Source organism: Phacochoerus africanus, chromosome 15 (assembly GCF_016906955.1).
Source record: "Phacochoerus africanus isolate WHEZ1 chromosome 15, ROS_Pafr_v1, whole genome shotgun sequence".
Classification (NCBI taxonomy): domain Eukaryota; kingdom Metazoa; phylum Chordata; class Mammalia; order Artiodactyla; family Suidae; genus Phacochoerus; species Phacochoerus africanus.
Window position 1 is genome coordinate 140973685 of NC_062558.1, and position 18838 is coordinate 140992522.

The following is an 18838-nucleotide window of genomic DNA, read 5'->3' on the forward strand; positions in this document are numbered from 1 at the left end:
CTCTGGGCAGCTACGTTCTCCGTCTCTTTGGATGGAGGATTTTTTTTACAGGGCCCAGAGGTATTTGGGGGTGTGTCGCGGGTGCGTGTGTCTGTGTGCACACACCTGTGGGATGCCCCGTGCACGCCTGTGTGCACACGTGTGAACACAAGTGTGTGGATGCGGATGTGGATGCCCTTTGGAGTGTGTGCGTTTGCATGTCTGTGTGCCCGCATGTGTGTATTTGTGTGTTTGCGTGTGTGAATGTGTGTGTACAGCCCAAGTGTGTTTCTTATGTCACCCAGGAGAGGCCAGAGGCCCCATGACCTGGAGAAGGTCGCTGTCTGTGCACAGAAGCTGCCAAGACGCTGACACCCTTGGCTTCTGCTGCAGCTGAGCGCTCGGTGCCCGCGCCCTGGCTGCCCCTACCCCGGCCACCCCTCAGAGAGGCCCCTTGAGAACCCGATGCCAGTCCCCCTGCAGCGAATGTCTGAGCAGGTGACTCCTAAGACCCGGCTCTTTCTTCCCCAAGGGTCCGAGGGGCAGCCCAGCCCCTTGGCTGCCTCCAGCTGGGCTGGGCCCCAGTGGACGGGCAGGTGGACTCCTGGGCTGGGACCAGGCCCTGCCTGCTGCCTGCCCTCCGGGGGGAGCGTGTCCAGCCCCGCACTCTTTGGGGTGTGAGCTCCCACCGCGACAGATGAGCCCTTCACAACCGCAGAAAGGGGTGGGGCTGCGGCCCGTGGCACTCAGGGAAGAAGTGTTTGGCAGCAGTGACATTTGCGGTCACCTGGCTGGCCCGTCACAGCCGTGGGTCCTCAGCGACTGGGAGGGTCTTGGGGACTGTGGCTGACTCCTCTTGTGACCCAGGCGCATGGGAACGGGGGCCCTCCTGGACACCCCCCCACCACCGGCTGGCAGCCAGGCCCCTGGTCCACTCTTTGCCCCCAGGTGGGTCTCAGCCCATGCCTGCCTGACCTCTAACAGGTGCCATCCCACCCCCATCTCACCGCTCTGGCCTTACTCCTGATGACACCTAGTGCCAGGCCGTCCGTGGCAGGGCCTTTGGGGAAAAGCGGGCTCCTGAGCCATCTGCTCTGGCCACGGGGCCTCAGGCCTCGCCCCGCCCAGCCCTCCAGGCCTGGCCCAGCCAGGGCTGTCAGCGGAACTGCCGTGAGCCGTCACGGTGGGTCCCGCTAGTGCCAGCTGCCCTGCTCCCTCCGAGGTGACCTGGAAGACCCCCGCCCCTTCCAGGGCCTGTGTCCTCTGACGGGTCCTGAGAAAGACCCCAGCCCGGAAGAAGTCAGAATCACCTGCTTCCTGGGAGCCTCCTGGTGGAGCCACAGGACGTGGGATTCCGGACACCCAGTAAGCTATAGGGACAGGCCACGTCCAGGAAATGCTGGTTCTGTAATGTTCTGGCCCCAGGAGCCCCAAACCACAGGTCTTTTGCTCAGAGGCAGCCAGGATCGGAGGTCACCGAAGGCCAGCCTGGTAATTCCTGCAAAGCCACCAGCTTCCCCCACCTCTGAGCACAGCACGCTCTCCAGATGGCTCCCGCTATTTTTAGGCCTGCAGTGTGCCCAGGGTGGGAAGACCCTCCCACTGCTGCGGCCCCGCGGCCTGCAGATGGACAGCCCTGCTTCACGCTTCCTGCGCCTCTGGGGGTCACAGAGCCACAGCCACAGGGCTGGGAAAGAGCTGAGGCCGGATGGAGAAGGTGCTGAGCCAAGGAGCCTGGACAAAGGGCAGGGCCCTTCCCATGTCCCCGGGTCCTCCCGAGGTCAAGAAGGCCAGGCCAGGGGGAGGCACAGGCTGCTGGGGAGCCGGAGCATCCCCGGGAGGAGCCAGGCTGCTGAACCCACCGTCACCTGCATCTGGACGGGAGTGGCCTCTGGGCCACTGCACGCGTCCAACTGTGTCCTGGGCTCGAGGCAGGCAGAGCGAGGCGCTCTGGCCCTGCACTGGGGCTTAAGGAAGGAGCGGGGTCCTTGGAGCAGACCCAGTTCCCGGCCTCAGGCCGCTGTCCTGCCCCACAGAGCATTGCCAGCTGTGTGGCTCTGAGCCCAGCAGGGCCACCTGGTCCCCGGGTCACTGAGCAGTTCCTCATGCTCCTCAGAGGCACAGAAGGGGCACTGTGTGCTCTCACGGGTCTGGAGCCCAGCAGCGAGCTCGGAGGTTCTGGAAACCCCACGTGGGGCACAGCGAGGAACTGCTGCTCCAAGGCTTTGTCTACACGGCAGGCGGCGGGCGGGGTGTGGGGCCAGATACAGGCCCAGCCTCGGGTGGTTGGAAGGGTAGCCAGAAGCGGCCGGCAGACAACCTGACCTGGTACCCGGTGAAGCCAGGAGGGTCCCCCAGCCCCCAGACTCCAGAAGCATCGGGACGGGCGGTGGCTGTCTACAGGGGCCTCCGGGACCCCACCCCAAGGCCCCTGGCTTGTGGGCCGCATCAGAGCCCCAGCCCGGCCCTGCCTGACTGCAGCGCCTGACCTCCAGGTCCGCTGGGGTGGCCCAGTGCGAAGAAGCAGAGTCAGAAATGAGGGCCTCCACGCTGGCCTGTTCTGAGCCCTGAACCCAGCAGCACTCCCTGTGCCCACGCTAGGCGGGGCCCCCCTGCAGGCCAGGGAGGAGGGGAGGAGCACGGGGTGAGAGGGAGGCAGGAGGGGCCTCGGCCTCACCCAGCAGTTACTCCTCCAGCTAAGAGCGAGCAGGACAGGGCCTCCTGAGCCCCCAGCCTCACCGCACAGATGCCGCTGGGCCCAGGACCCCGGTCACAGCCTCTTCTGGGCATCCGCTGAAGGGGGGGGACCCTGTCCTCGGCACCTGCTGGGAGCTGGTGGGTCTGGTGAGTCCTGCGGGTCAGAGGCTTTCTGTTGGGGGTGGGGGGGTGGGGGGGGCTCGGCTCACGGGCCATCACCTGATCAGGAGGAGGCCACCATCCTGAGAGCGAGGACAACCTCCCCAGTGGAAACACCTACCCCAGGGTCACGCGGGGGGATCCGAGCCAGGCAGGGGTCCAGGCAGGGGTCCAGGCAGGGGTCCGGATCAGGCTGGAGCCGAGAGGAGCCCCCGGGCCCGCGGCAGCGGTGGGGGCGGCACCTTCCGAAGCGCTGCGGGGTGCCGCGGAGCCGGAGCCCTCCGGCCGCGACCGCGCACGTGGTCGTGTCAACCAAGGACAGCGGACGGCCTGCCCGCCGTGGCGGCTGCGGAGCCCGGAGCAAGCGTCCTGCCCAGGTGCCCATGACGCCCTTAGGGAAAGCAGCTGCCCCGGGGAACACGGCATAGACCCCGTTCCCGTGAAACGGCGTCCTACAAGGAGCATCCACAAGCGACCCTCCACCCCCAGGGCTCCCTGGCGTCACAGAAGAAAGTGACAGTGGCCTTCGCGGGGCCTCCCCCAGCCCTCGCGTCCTGGGCCTCCAGCAGGACCCAGAAAATGCTCAGCCTTTCCTCTCTCTTTGGAGAGGCAAGAGCCCCCAAAGCCTCCGCAAGGCTGGCCCCGTACCAGGGCCTGGGGGTGCGCCCGAGCCTGGACAGGCGGTAGGTGGTCCCAGAGTCTCGTCAGGAAGCCCGCTCGGCCCAGCAGCGCTCGGGTTCGCAGCAGACGGGGCTGCGTCAAGGGCCTGGAGCCCGAGCCAACAAGATGACGGCTGAGAGCATCCTCGTGCAGGCACCGAGGCCTGCACCGGGCTTGGGACACTGACGTCCGGTGACACCTCGCCTCACCCTCCGCGGGCAGGGCCTCCTGGCCGGCGCCAGGGGATGGAGGGTGGTCCCTGGGGCCTTCCTGGAGGAGGGGGCTGGAGACTCAGGACTCACTTGGCCTCCACTCCCCTAGCGCGGAGCCAGCCCTTCTTTGCCCCAAGCCCTGGTGTGAGCGGGAGGGCGGGCTGGGGTCCCTCTGGAGGCTCTAGGCCCTGCTCCCATCGCTGGGCCCCTCTTTTCAGCCACCAAGGGTGGACAGAAGCCATAGCTCCGGAGCTGCCCCGAGGTCCGGGCCTTGTGTGTGTGGCCCCCGCCACCCCCCGCCCCGGCCCCACTGCCTGGTCCGTCTTGTACCTTCACAGAGCCTGGCAGAGGTGGGCAAAGTCAGAGCAAAGTAGCCCCACCCACAGGGTCTGAGAGCTCCTGGGCCAGCTGTTGTGGGACCCAGGGCCGGGCTGAAGCTTCCCCAGACCTCATAGCCCATGGCCGCCCCCTCTCCCCACCCCAGCTCCAGGCCTGGGTCCCACTGCCTTAAGCCTTCGGGCCTTCGTCCCAGCCCAGGCATGTGACCAAGCCAGTTCCACCAGGAAGGAGGGTAGAAGCCACTCCTCGGGGTTCGGCCTCAGCCTCTAGTGGAGGAAGCCTGACCTGCAGATGGCGGGGAGCTGGAGGGGGCTGGTTCCCTGGAAACAACTCGCAGCCCTCCCCAGGTCTAGGTGGGGGAGAGGGAGGGGGGAGGAAGGAGCCGCTTCCTTGGCGGTGAGGGGACTGCAGGGGAGGGACTTTCTGCCCAGGGACTCTCGCTTTTCTGGCAGGACACCTGGTATGGGCTCAGCTCTGGGTGGGGGCAGGCACAAGGCCCGCGTGGCTTGGCCTGACCTCCCAGAAACGCTGAGGCGCTCTGTGTGGGCTGTGGCACCGCTTTCCTGCCCCAGGGCCGGCAGGCGTCCAGATGCAGCCCCAGCGAGGCCACCTGTGCCTTGGGCTCACCCCTCAAACTACCCAGAACCTTGGGGTGTTGCAGAGACCAGGACCCAGGCGGTCTGGTGGGACCCAGCGGCACCCAACGACCCCTGGAGGAGTGGCTTGGGCCAGCCTGTTTCGGTGGCCCCCTTGTCCCCGGCACTGAGAACCCTGGTGGCAGTTGCCACCTGCCCAAGGCCTGGGAGGGAGGTCACCGGCCCCAGAGGCTTGTGGGGCTGCAGGGCACCGTCCAGGCAGACTTCCCGGGTGGGGTGGGGACGGCGACTGGTTTCTGAGGGTGCACCAGCTGCTCCAGCCCGGTCCCTGGACCTACCTTGTCCCGGTCCTGGGACCTTGGGGACGAGCCTAGCACGGTGCCACCTGGCCCCTCCCCGCGCAGCCAGGCCTGCTGTCCTCTGGCCCCAGCCTTGCCTGGGCCTGCAGCCACTCCTCCCCATGTCTTTCCTCCTGCTGGCCTGAGTCTGCGGTGAAGTGTCGGCCTGAGGTCTCCCCGCAGGAGCGCCCTGCTCCCCTGCCTGAGTCCACCCTCCCCCTGAGCCCAGCGGGAGGCCGGCAGCCCTGGCGCCCCTGCTCACATCTGGCCCGGCAGGCCCTCCCCACTCACCCAGCCTGCGCTGGCCGCCCAGGCGCTGGCCCGGCGAGCCCGGCTGCAGGTGCCTCTGCGGGGCCAGCTGTCTCTGCTGTGCTGCGGGGCTTGAGCCCCGCCTCCTGCCGCAGACGGTCCTTCTCCTGTCAAGCGGCCGCCGCGAGGCTGGACTGTCCCCCATCTGAGAGCGGCTGACGCCCTTTGCCAGATGGTTATCGGGCCGCCGCTTCCTTAAACTAAACGGCCGTGTCCCCTTGCCTCTAAGTGCTTTCAATTGTTGAACTAAGATGGTTTGCTTTAAAAGCAATATCGCTTTATTATGAAAATTTGGCGACGCGTGACGTGGAGGGAGACAGCAGGCCCCCCCGGCCTTGGCCCGGCCCACGGTCCCGACCCCGCGGGACGTCACGACCGCCTCAGTTATCAGCCCGACGCGGACCCAGCGCGCGGGCGGCGCTGACCTCGCTGATGAGGTTTTGTGGCTGGAGAGGCGCACGTGCTCCTTACAGAGGACTGGAGCGCCCCGGAAAAGTGCCAAGGAGCCAAACCTTGCCCTGGACGCCCCGCGCCTGCCTCCAGACGCGTCCACCCGCGCCTGCCTCCAGACGCATTTCCCCGCCATCGCAGGGGCTCCAGCCTCGAGATCTTTCTGTCGGCCCTGGTTTCGGAGCCGGGTCAGCATCAATACATCTGTGCTCCCGGAGGAGGAGGTGAGGAGGAGCTGGGTCTCTGACCGACGGGGAGGAAGGCGTGGCCTTGCCGCCTCTGCGCATAAAAACGAACAGCTCCACCAGAGGTTTCCCAGGCATCTTTGGCAAGAGCGGACCCTGCTCTTATGCAACGGTCTTGCAAGGAGGGGGGCTGTCTGCTTGTTTGGTGCTTCTGTCCCCCAGGGTCTCAACGGTGTGTAGGTTCTGCCGTCGCTGGGAGGGGCGGGCTCGGGCTCGGGCTCTGAGCTAGGTGGTCCAGCAGGCAGAGACGGGTCTGCCCTCGGGCGGAAGAAGTATAGAAATGCACCTCCCGGAACGGGCACAGGGCACCGGGCCAGCCCAGCCCTGGGCTGCAGAGTCTACACCAGCCGGGCGGCTAGACCCTCACCTGGGGGCACAGGGTTCATGCTGCTTCACTCTTCATTTGGCCAAAGCCTGTCCTGAAGGACACTTGGACAGGAGTTCCCGCTGTCGCTCAGCAGTGACCAACTCGACTAGTATCCATAAGGACATGAGTTCGATCCCTGGTCTCGTTCCGTGGGTGAAGGATCCGGCGCTGCTGTGGCTGTGGGGTAGGCCGGCGGCTACAGCACTGAGTCGACCTCTAGCCTGAGAAAGGACGCCACGTACATTTTCATCAGCACCGTCACTATTCTTTTATACGTTGATGTGCTAACAAATTCCTTTGGTTTCGTCGATAATAAGCGGTACTGTTATTGTCCGCATTGGGGATGATGCAGTAGCTGCGTTTGCCTATCTGGTGTGCAGGGGGGGCAATATCGGCAGGGTTTTTGGGCAAACTGTGTTGGGGTCTCGGTCCAGCCGCGACGCCTGACCTCTTCTGCCCTGAGCCCTGCGGGGAGACGTCAGGCCTGATCCTGCTTCTGTGAAGACCATGCACTTGGTGCCTCGGGTGCTGCGTGTCTTCTCCCCTTGAACTCTCTGCTGAGTCCAGCCTGGTCCTCTGGCCTCTCCCGCCACCTGCCCGCCTGGCCCTTGGCGCCCTCCGCTCCCTCTCTTGCCAGGTTTGCCAGTGGAGCCTCGAGCCCTGACGTTGCGCCTGGGCATCTGGATCTTCATGCTCTCAGGGGCTTCGTGTCTGAGGGACCCAGCCTCACCAGGGTCCTCTCGCTGCCTCCCTGTATTTCAGCTCCTCTGTCTTTTTCTTTCTTTGGCCTTTTTGTCTTTTAGGGCCGCACTCGCGGCATATGGAGGTTCCCAGGCTCGGAGTCCAATCGGAGATGTTGCCACCGGCTTACACCTCAGCCACAGCAACGCAGGATCCGAGCTGCGTCTGTGCCCTACCCCACAGCTCCCGGCAACGCCGGATCCTTAACCCACTGAGCGAGGCCAGGATCAAACCCGAGTCCTCATGGAAGCTAGTGGGGTTCGCTAACCGCTGAGCCATGGCAGGAGCTCCTCTTCTGTCTTTTTTTGGGCTGTGCCTGGGGCATGTGGAAGTTCGGGGGCCAGGATCCCACCCACAGCTGCGGCAACGCTGGATCCTTAACCAGCTCCGCCTCCCGGGCCTCGTCCGCGCATCCGCCCTGACGACTCGCCCCGCTTTGCGTGGGCCTGGGCCTCCGCAGCCCACTGTAAATTCCAAGGGCGTCTTCTCTCCCCAAAGGTCATCTTCAGCCACGGCTGTTCTCCCGAATCTTCAGAATAAGGCCCCTCTTCTGCTTTGTACTCTCTCCCCTACCCGCTGAGTCCCTCGTTCTGCTGGGCAGGCCATCCGTCCAGACCGCTGACGCCCGCTGGTGAGGCCACAGGGCTTCCTCCGCCCTGGCCCGTCCCCCCACCTGGCACCAGTGAGCCCGATGGCGCTGGAGCGTGGCGTTGGTTCCCCTCGGTCCCCCATGGCCCCCAGGGCCCTCTGAGCCGGTGGCTGCGTGCAGCCCGAGGCCGGGCTGGCTTTGGGCGGGCTTGGCCCGGCTGCCCATCTAGACTCAAAGGTCCAGATGACTGACGGCTGAGCCCCTGCTCTCCCCCTGCCAGCCAGCAAGCGTCTCCCCTCCCGCCACTTGTCCGTCTCTGAGCAAGTGGGTGCTGGGCGTCTGCGGAGGTCAAGGTGTCCCAGCTCAAGAGGCCTTGGTCAGTGGGGGCAGGTCTGAACCAGTGAGAGGCCGGGGCGCAGAGGGGAGACGGCCAGCCACTGGTGGGCTCTGCACGCCTCCTTACAGATGCAGAAGCCCAACCAAGGAGACGCAGGGCCGAGTGAGTCTGGGGTGAGCCTCGTAACTGCCACCCCAGCCAGATGCACCTGGCCGGCTGCTCCCAAAGCCCCTGGAGGAGGAGGGGCTGCCCCCGACACGGGCCCAGCCCCCAGAGTGACTCCTGGCCGCTTCCCCGAGGTTCTCTGGTGCAAACACCATAGTTCCGTCCTGCCAGGCGCAGATCTGCCGTGTTTCAGACTTGTCTAACCTGCAGGGTTCCTTCCCCTTCGTTTTGTCGACTTAAGAAATGTGCAGTTTGGTTTTGGGCAAAGTGAGACGAGAGGCAGCATTCAGAGAGCTCTGGGGACAGCGCCAAAGGCCTGGCCTGGGGTGGGGGGCACAGATGTGATTTGGGGGGGGGGCATGTAGCCACGCATACGTTGTGCAGAAGGTCACTGCAGGTCTCACGAAGGTCACTGCTTCAGTGGAGCAGACGTCACCATGAAGGATTTTAGTGCTTTTCTAGATAAGAAAGATGCAAGAACTGGGCTCATAAAATCTCCTGAAAACGTCTCTCGGAAGCCCTGTTCTGCCAGGTTTCCCAGAGCACAGAGCTCCTCGCTCCTGGTCTCACCCTGGGCTCTCAGGCATCTTGCGGGTCGGCAGCTGCAGGGGCTCATGGTTCAGTCCCTGCGGAGGCAGCTGGCAGTGCCTGGCTCCCGTCCACAGGTTCCCTGTGTTCATGCGAGATATGCTGAGGGGACCCGTGGGGCAGCGCCCGTGCTCCCCAGGGCCCCTGACACAGGACAGCCGGCCCCAGGGGCTCCATTAGACGCAAGCGGGGTCCCTCTGGCAAGTCCCGAGGGGGTGACTGTTTCTCAGGAGGCGGGTCGGGTCTGCCACTGCCCGCGCCCAGCTCCACCCTCCACGTGGGCTGCAGACAGGGTGCGGGGATTCCGCCCGTCCTTCTTGAGCTGGCAGGCTTATAACCCGCTGCTTTTCCTCGTCTCCGATTAGGCTGCCCCGGGGCCCAGGCCACGGAGTAAAGGCAGGAGAAATGCTGGATTCTTTCCTTTTATTTGCCAGCTCTCAAGATAACGAACTGGTTCCTGCCACCTTCCAGGGTACAGCAGGTTCGATCTCAAGATTATAAACCAATGGATTTCGATGAGATGTGTCCATCACACCTGTCACCTCTCTTGAAAGTCAAGGTTCCCCACCTGGAGACTTGCGTGGAGGGTACTGGGGAGGCCACCTGCATTTGGGGGCTCAGACATCCCCATACCTAGGGGTGTGAGTTCGTGCCACGTGGCCGGTCGAGGAGCAAAGCCTTGGAAATTTTCCTGGACCAGACTAGCCAGGCTGCTGGCGGGTACAAGGGCCATGGGGGGGCCGAGTTCCCAGGTCCCTGCAAGGAGGGCCCCGTGGTTCAGGGAGGCCTCGCAGGCGGCACCAGCTCCCCTCTCTGACGCGAGCTGCGTCATGGCTCCCTGAGGCCCTTGACAGCTGATTTTAACCATCTTTATAGAAATTCTGATAAAGGTTTCACAGCAAAGAACAGGGACATGGAAATGAGCTTTAGACATCAAATGAGCTCCTCCAGCCGGGCCAAAGGCTGTTCCGGACAAGCGACATTCAAATAGAAAAAGCAGCAGAGCCCAAATTTAGCCACAGTTGCCTGGGAGTCTCTCAGGGGCTCCCACCACTGCCCAAGGCTTTGGGTGGAGCCCAGGAGCCCAGTGAGCTCAGCTCCGCCAGCAAGAGGTGGGGACGCTGCCCCAAGCCTGTCCATCCTGGAGTCGCACCATGATTAGAAAGCCTTCTTACCAGCCTTGACCAGAGCAGGTCTTTTCAAGGGTGAAAGTTCCCAATGGCACTGGCCCCCAGCCCAGGAGACCCCAGACGGCAGGGCTCCAGATGGCAGAGCCTGGAGCAGAGGCTTAGGTCCAATCACCTTATGAAAGCGGGTTGCTCAGGGGTGCGGGTGTGAGCTCTAGGGCGTGGGCCGAGGAGGGGGCGCAGCTGGACCAGGGGTGCTAAGAGCCGGCCAGACTGTCTAACTGCTGAGCTCCTGGAACGTTGCTCTGAGAAGCAAATGTGACACACCTTGGACCCGGCCACCCTGCACAGGTGATGGTGGTGACAGGAGACAGGGGCCGAGAGAGGGCGGGTGGCCAGGCACCAGCCGTGTGGCTGAATTGGACATTGTAAAAATTGTCCTGCTCCTTTGCTCTGTCTCCCAGGCAACCAGGACATGTTCCGAAGGGCATCACGGTCAGTACCTGCCCCTCGAGGTACAGAATGGAGGTTCTTCAAAAACCCAGAATTCCCGCACGATGCAGCAGTTCTACTCCTGGGGTGCGCCTGAAAGAAGTGGGTGGGGGGGGGGCGGGCTCGAGGAGATACGTGCACACAGGCTCACAGCAGGGTCAGTCCCTAGAGCCACAATGCAGAAGCCTCCCACTGATGTCTGAATGGACACGCAAAGCGTGGGCCTTGGCTGCAGCAATATTTCATACCAGGACTATTGCTCAGCCTTAAAAGGACACAAATTTCTTTTCTTTTCTTTTCTTTCCTTTCCTTTCCTTTCCTTTCCTTTCTTTTCAGCTATACCAGTGGCGTGTGGATATTCCTGGACCAGGGACTGAACCGAGCCACAGCTGCCACCCATGCTGCAGCTGTGACATCAGTGGATCCTTAACCCACTGCACCAGGCCAGGGGTGGAACCTGCGCCTCTCCAGCGACCTGAGGTACTGCTGTTGGATTCTTAACCTGCTGCGCTGTGGTGGGAACTCCCACAAATTCTTATCTTAAAAAAATGTTGTTGACGTATAATTCATTTACAGTGTTGTGTTAGTTCCTGCTGTGAAGTCAGTTATACACTGTGTGCATATATATATATATTCCTTTTCCTGGGCTTTTCCATTATGCCTTATCACAAGCTACGGCTATATTTCCTGTGCTGTACTGTAGGAGCTTGTAGTTCCCCTATTTTATATCTAATGCAGTGCCTCTGTTAGTCCCAAGCCCCTGCATTATCCCTCCGCTGTCCCCTCTGGTGACCCTGAGTTGGCTCTCTGTGTCTGTGTGTCTGTTTCGTGAAGTCAGTCCATGTCTGTCATTCTAGATTCCACGTATGAGCGGCAAGGCCATATGGTATTTGCCTTTCTCTGTCTCACCTACTTCACGTTGTCTGACCGTCTCCAGGTCCACCCGTGTCGTTGCAAGCGTCCTGTCTCACAAGAAGGGACCAAGAGCCGACCGTGCTTCCCCACGGATGAACCCGAGGACACGCGCACAACGAAGTCAGTCCCTGGGCGTCGTCCGGTTCCATTTCCAGGAGGTCCCTTGAGCCGCCAAATCCACAGAGATGGAACGGAGAGGGCAGGTCTGGGGGCTGGGGAGCCCGTGCTTCGTGGGGACAGAGACGCAGCCTTCAGGGGAAGAGCCCTGGCGAGGACGGGGGTGACGCTTGTGTCACCTGAAAGAAATCGATGACGCTGAGCGACGCGGGCTGTCGGTTCAGCGGTTAAGAGGGCAGAGTTTATGTTATGTGCATTTTACCCCCAAATTGAAAAAATCCTGAATGTAACGTTTATGCAAATAAGAAACGTGAAACTCAAGCTATTTCCCACGGCTCGAGCCCGGCGCACGCGCCCTCCTCTGTCCTTAACCCCGCGGCCATCAGCATTTTAAGCGGGGCGTCTGATTATTATTTGGTCCTATGTGTAAACATACTTAAACTTCTTTAAACACTTTAAGCTGAAATTACAACAATTTAAAAATTCCATCACTTTTTACTCTCTTGGTCTGACTGACAAACCTTCCCAACCACGTCTCGGCCGCGTAATGAAATACACGCACACGTGGGGCTGTTCCGGTTTCTTCAACATCCAGAACCGAGCATCGGTTTGCTGAGATACCTACCGATGGTCTATGTCAGCGCCGATCCCCAAATTCCCCCGTTTCAGCTGGACTCCCAAGCGCTTTGAAGCTTTGCAAAATGATAAAATGCCAAAAATGCACAAAATCCTCCAAACATATTCCCATGTTGGGTCTGATGCTCTGAAACCTGTCTACACTGAGCCGCACTGTGTAGACACTCCTGCTGGAGGCAGTGGCTTCTGGGAGCTTCTCCACCCCCTGGCCTCCCCTCTCTGGGGACACGGGTCTGTCAGGGCTGCGGCCGTGTTTGCATCTCTTTGGCCACTAGAAGTTTGAATTTCTCCCACTCAGCTCTAAAGACTTCACTAAATACCTGCTTTCTTCTGTCCGGACCTCGCAACTCGGAGCTACGGGAAGGCCCTCTGGTTGCCTTCTGAAGGTCGTGGCCTGTGGGTTGTGCGGACACAGCCTCTCCTCCAGCGGAGGCCCGGCAGGGAGGGCGTGGATGGGGAGGGCTGGACGGAGCAGGGGGAGGGCATGGGCAGGATGGGCACGGGCGGGGAGGGCTGGATGGAGCTGGGGGAGGGGAAGAGAGCCTGGGCACGGCCTTGGTGCTCATGGGAATTCCCAATAGCAGGGACTGTTTTCTAGAAGCCTGGGGTCCCGTCCTGGCAGGTGGCGGGTTGGGGGGGTGTTCAGTTAACACATGTGACTAATAAGCCAGCATCCGGCAGGAACAGGGAGGCCCGGCTGCCCTTCACCCTGCAGAGTGCCAGCCTCTCCAGGGCCTGGAAACTCATGGACTGGATGCCCAGGGGCGCTGGGCTCTCTGAACCTGTACAGAGAAGTGGGCCCCCTGTAACCTGCTCAGTTTAAACCTTTTCCTAGAAATCAAAGGCCCACCGAGGGCACGTCCTCTGGGAGCAGGAGGGCCGCTGTGTTCAGGGGTGAAGTCAAAGAATGGGTCCCCTCCCCGGAAACGTCCAGAGCAGAGAACACAGAGACAGAAAACAGGTCAGTGTTGCCCAGGGCGACGAGGTGGCTAAGGACACAGGTTTCTTTTTTGGGTCACAAACATGTCTGAAAGTGGCCTGGGTGACGGTTGCAGGGTCGTAGACACACGAGAACCACCTGCTCCCTTTAAACAGGTAAAGTGTGTGGGATGCGAATTACACCTCAAAAAAGGTGTTCTTTAAAAAAAAAAAAAAAAAAGATATTGTCCTGGAGTTCCCGTTATGGAGCTGCGGAAATGAACCCGACTAGCAACCGTGAGGTTGTGGGTTTGCTCCCTGGCCTCGCTCAGTGGGTTAAGGATCCCGTGTTGCTGTGCCTGTGGTGTAGGCCGGCAGCTACAGCTCCGATTAGACCCCTAGCCTGGGAGGCTCCACAGGCTGCGAGTGCAGGCCTAAAAAGCCAAAAATAAAAATTAAAAATCATTTAAAAAATAAAGATATCGTCTCAATAAAAAGAGTTCTCTCACAGATGTTTCTAAAGGCAGCCCGGGCGAGGGTGGGACCCCAGCCCAGGACCGCATCTCGGCGGCCGTGCACAGAGGCAGCTCCGCACAGCCCCACGTCCCCCATGTCCCCCGGGTGCCCCGTGTCCCCCGGCCCCAAGGTTCCACACTCCAGCCTGACCTCGTCCTGGAGGAAAGCGCTGTGGTCGCGTGGAGCAGCCACGCCGGACTCCCTGGCAGGCGGCCGCCCTCCCGTCCAGGCCAGCGTGCGCTACGGGCACTTGGCGTACGTGACACAGCGGTCATGGAAATTTCCCACAATATTTAGGCCACGATGAGTCAAAGGCAGAGCAACCTGCTCTTAGATTTCTCTCTAGTAACGAGGACTTGGAGGGTCCGGGTCTGCCCGGTCACCGTGCGTACGACTCGCAGTCACAGGGAGCTGATACTCAGGGTGGGGACGCAGCTGGCAAGGGGGTGGCGCCCGGGGAGGGCATCCTTCCTCGTTAAAAGGGGCATCGATAATAGTTCTGAGGCTTCTGGTTTTTCTGCCCAGAATGTCCCCTTTTCTGGAAGTTTCCAGACTGTAGCTTCTCCCGTGGCAGCACTTTTGGGCACAAGGGCTGTCCGTGTGTTTGGGCTTCCCGTGGAGGGTGCAGCTCCCTGGGGACCCCAGGAGGTGCCAAGGCCCTGGGCCCCAGGTGGGCTGGCTCCTGCAGGATCTCGCCAACACCCCGGCGTCCTGTGGGCTCTGGCTGGGCCTGCCCGCTGAACCCCTGGGAGAGGCCCAGCTCAGCGCAGGTCTGGGGACAGAAGGCACATCCCACGCGTCGGCTGAGCCACACCGGGGAGCAGATCAGGTGGAAGGGCGCCGTGGCCCCGGGCTGGGGTGCGCAGGGAGGGCTGCCGGCAGGAACTGAGAGGCTCCGTTGCCCACCTGAGCCCCGCCCGGGCTGCTCCCTCCCTCAGGGCTGGAGTCCCAGGAGTGCCCTCAGGCCAGACCCAGGGCTGCACCGCCGCCTCTGGGGACTCCGGCCTCTGATGCAGTGGCCTGGCAGCACCCTGGCTGGAGCGACCCCAGGCCTAGAAGCCAGAACCCGCCTGCCAGGTCTTGTTCCCTGTGAGTTTATGGTTTACTGTGCAAAGCTCTGCGTCAGCGCCCAGGGCTTGGGGAGAAGACCCAGCATCCTCTGGAGGGAGAGCCCTGGTGGCGTCTAATGTCCGTTCGCAGCCTGCGCGGTTAGGAGCAAAAACTTCAGGCTGCAGAGGCGCGACCTGACGAGCTGGTCCTGTAGGCCACTCTGGGCTTCCTTCATTGGCTGGGGTGAGGCGGTCCATGTCCTTTGCTGCTCCAGCTGCTGCAGCTGGGTCTTGAACAGGGGCTGAGGTCTCCCCAGCAAGCATAGACATCCATCCGTCTCGGGACCTCGTGCCCCCCCCCGCCCCGCCCCGCCCCGCCCCGGGCCCCCACGGCCTCTGCTAGGTCTAGGCAGCTCCCTCCCAGGAGGCACTGACCAGCAGCTAATGCTGCACCTGCCCTTTGGCCAGGCCCTCCCCTGTGAGCCCGAGACTGGGTGGGGCCCTGTCCCATTGTCCCTGCCCCCACCACCTGGGGACTTCACCTGTGCTCTTGCTGGAAACACTTGGGCAGAAACCTCCAAAAGCCATGCGGGGCCGCGTGGCACTCGCATGTGACCTTAGGCCAGTCACTTGTGTCACGGAACCTGGGGCACTCCTCCTGTGGAAGGGAGGTGGCACAGGATCAAAGCCCTTGTCGTGGCCCATGGCACACGGTGGACAGTCTGCTTTGGAATCTGGGGAGCTGAGCTGGCACCAGCTGATTCTAGTAGAAATGATGGTTTCATCAGGTAGAAATAAACATAAAAACCTATATTTTCAGAACAATATTAGTTAACAATGGTGAAGACAGGTCTGTTGTGACTGAAGCCTGTGTGGATCTAGACTCTTAATTACGAAAGACAGAAAACCTGACTAAATGAGCTTCAAGGGCGTTGACTGATTCGCAGAGCTTTACGATTCAGGGATGGTTTGACCAAGAATCCCCGTCTAGTTTCTAAATGTGTTGGTATGTTCCAGCTCGGCTCTCCTCTTTGTCACAAGACGCCGGCCGCAGCTTCAGACCGTGTGTCCACTCAAGGGCAATATAAGGGAAGAATGAGCCTATTTCTTCCAAAAGTCCCTGAAAAAGTCTCATTTTTCCATCGGCTCTCATGGGGTCAGTTGCCCTTTGGAGGCCAGGTGTTTTGATTGACACGCCTGGGTCTCACGCCTCCCCTCGGGATGGACTTGCCGGGTAACTGCTGCTCCGGATTCGGCATCAGTCTATTCGGAGTGTGTTAAGAAGGCTGGGGATGGATTTAGAAGTTTATCAGGTGATCTTTGGCTTTTGTTGGCAGGATAAGATTTTTCTTCTTTGACCTTTGGTGTCTTAGAGCTTATCCATCTCTTGAAATTGAACTATCTTTCAATTCCTGGACTAAACCCTTCTTGGACATCATAAGTTATTCTTTTCATATCTTTTTGAATTCGATTTACTGCTGTTCCAATTATGAGTTTTTGCACCTGGGTATTCTATAATTTTCTTTGTTGAATCAGTTGCATTTTTTTGATCAAGGTTATGTTGGCATCATAAATTCAATTAGGAATTATACAACCTTTTCATCAGAAAAGTTGATATACCTTGGGAATTGCTTGTTCTTTAAGTGTCTGAAAGGATTACTCAGGGAAGCTTGAGGACAAATTTTCAAAAATCTTCCCTAGTTATTTGCCTGTCTAGTCTTTCCCATGTTTCCTAAAGCCATTTAGTTTACCTATATTTTGATAAAGTTATTTTTATTGGGGTTTTCGTATTTTAATTGCGCGTGTGCTGTTGTATTATTTTGCTTATTTCTAGGGCCGTGCCCGTGGCACATGGAGGCTCCCAGGCTAGGGGTCGAATCAGAGCTGTAGCTGCCGTCCTACACCAGAGCCACAGCAACGCCGGATCCCTGACCCACTGAGCGAGGCCAGCGATCGAGGCCGAATCCTCACGGATACCAGTTGGATTCGTCTCCGCTGCGCCGACAGGAACGCCCGTAATTACGCTTATTTATGTTTTAGTTCTTTTCCTGCTTCTAATTGCCATGGGTTTCCTTACATTTGTTGTTTTTCCATAGACCAGCAGCTGGAGTTATTGATCAGTTTTGATTTTTTTTTCTAACTTCTTTTTTTTCCTCCTGGGATGTTCTGTCTTTCCCCAAGCTCGTTGGTCACTACCGCCGTTGGGCCAGTTCTGGATCTTTGCTCTTCGGAACTGACCCTCAGGGCCGTCGGTGTTCCTCTGGGAACTGTTCCGCCACATCCTCAAACTGTAATGGGTAGTATTTTCAATGTCGTCATGTCCTGCCCATCCTGGGATTGTGGTTTCGCCAGCCTCTGCGACCCTGCCTCTATTTGGAAGGAATTCCTTGAATTTCTAGCAGCTGGGGGTCCTAGGTAAGCCGATGGGGTGGGGGGCAGCCCAGCATTGAGGAAGCCAGCCCTGGAGTGACCTCAGTCTATAGCGGGTCCCTCTGTGCCCTAGCCTGAGGGTGCCAACCTTGTCCCTTGTCGGAAGTGATGGGCCAACATTCCCGAGGCCTTGACCCCAGGTCCGGGTGCTGAAGCTCCTCAAAGGCCGTCACCATGAGTAATTCACATCTCGTCTATTTCACCAAGGCGGAAAAATGTGGGCGCGACCAAAACGTTGTTTGAAGTTATTGAGGTCGAGGAATTGAACGACCCTTAGAAAGACGTTTGCTTGACGGGAAATGACTCTTCATGGGACACATGGCATTTCTACGACATTTCTACTTCTATGACTCACGGCATTTATAAGTGCTCTGCATACGCACATGGCATTTCGTTCATCCTTGCGATTTAAGTTTTAATCTTCACGTGTCAAGAGCGAGCAGGAGGACCCTGTTACGTTCGTGCGAATAGATGCCTACAGATGGACCGCGGCATCCAGGGTTTGCGGCAGGTCCTTGAACGCCATTCTTCAAACCAGGGCTCCAGACCATGCTGCTCCCTCCTTTCCTGGCACACCTGTCTCTGCCGACCTCACTCGTGCCCACAGCAGCCTCTGGGGCTCCCTCGTGGAGACCGAGGAGCCTCCATAACCTCCTGGTCTCCCCGACGTCCTGCAGGGCCCTGGCTCCAGATATTTGTCCGGGAATGCGCAGAAGGACGACCTTCTGTTCCCCTCAAAGGACTGATGGCGAGCTCTGTGCTGCGTGTGTGGAGCCGAGGGTGGCGGGGCGCGTGCCTGTGCATCCACGACGTGTTTACCGTGCCCAGCCCAAGGCAGCTGGCGCCCCGCCTTCCCGGTCCACCTTGGGGGCTGCTTGCTCCCCCGTCCAGGGCTCCTCTGTCCTCCAGTCACCTCTGCCCTGGCCCTGGGGTCCTGGCTCCCGCCCGCCTGGCCCACCATCCCTCGGGAGGCTTCTGGGCAGGGTCCACACATGCCCGGGGTGGGGATGTGTCCTCGGCCCTCCGCCCACCTGCAGGGACTTGGAAGGGCTGGAGCCCTGCGGGCCCTCGGGAAGTGGCACCCCTGCCTCAGGAGCAGCCGCTGCAGCCAGGGAGGCCACTCAGGTTTCCAGTGAGCACAAGCTGGGGGCTGAATGGGGGGAGGCCGCCCCTTCCCAGGATGCCCAGTGGGCAGAGGCTTCCTGCCAGGCTCGCGGCAGCACGCGGTCCGGCCGGATGCTCAGAGCAGGGGGTGAGCCCGGGCCCTGGGTGCCGTGGGGTTTGGGTGCCTCCCGGCCCCTCAAGGGCATCTTAGTGGGAAGTTTAAGAGGAAGCTGGGACAGGGCAGCCAGCCAGCTATTTTTAATACAGGCCTTTTTTCTAAGTGATCTTAAGTTAATGAAAAACACTGTAATGCTTTCATTCTGGAAAATGGATTTTATACTCTTTATTTGCCATTACTTCATGAGAGACAGACTTAGGAATAAGAGATGCAGAACCAGCAAGGTATAATTTAACAGTTATCATCCATCTTTAGCGAAAGCAATTTCTTCCCTAAATATAACAGCATCCCAACACTTGAAACAGGAAATCACCGACAGACCAGGCGAAGGCTGTGAATCTGAGGGTGAAGCCCACAGAGCCGTCCTCTCAGAGCCTCAGCCTGGGAGCTGCCCGACCGCGGGCGCCTGCCGCCGGATGGCATCTGGACAATTTGTGGGGCAGTGGGAAAGACACAGCAGGTGGGCTGGGGCACAAGCCGGCCTCCCAGCACCCGGGAGCCTGGCCTCTCCCCTTCCTGGCATCTCCTCCCTGCATTTGCCAACGCGACGACCAGCCAAAGCCACACGGAGCTGCCAGGAGCGTT

At 60.2% G+C, this 18838-nt stretch overlaps 1 long non-coding RNA gene across 1 annotated transcript; it reads left to right on the top strand.

Moving 5' to 3' along the window:
- Positions 1-10814: 10814 nt before the first annotated feature.
- LOC125116666 (uncharacterized) lies at positions 10815-11908 on the top strand. The gene is made up of 2 exons (XR_007132400.1): positions 10815-10870; positions 11328-11908. It is a non-coding gene; the product is annotated as an uncharacterized LOC125116666 (long non-coding RNA).
- Positions 11909-18838: the final 6930 nt, after the last annotated feature.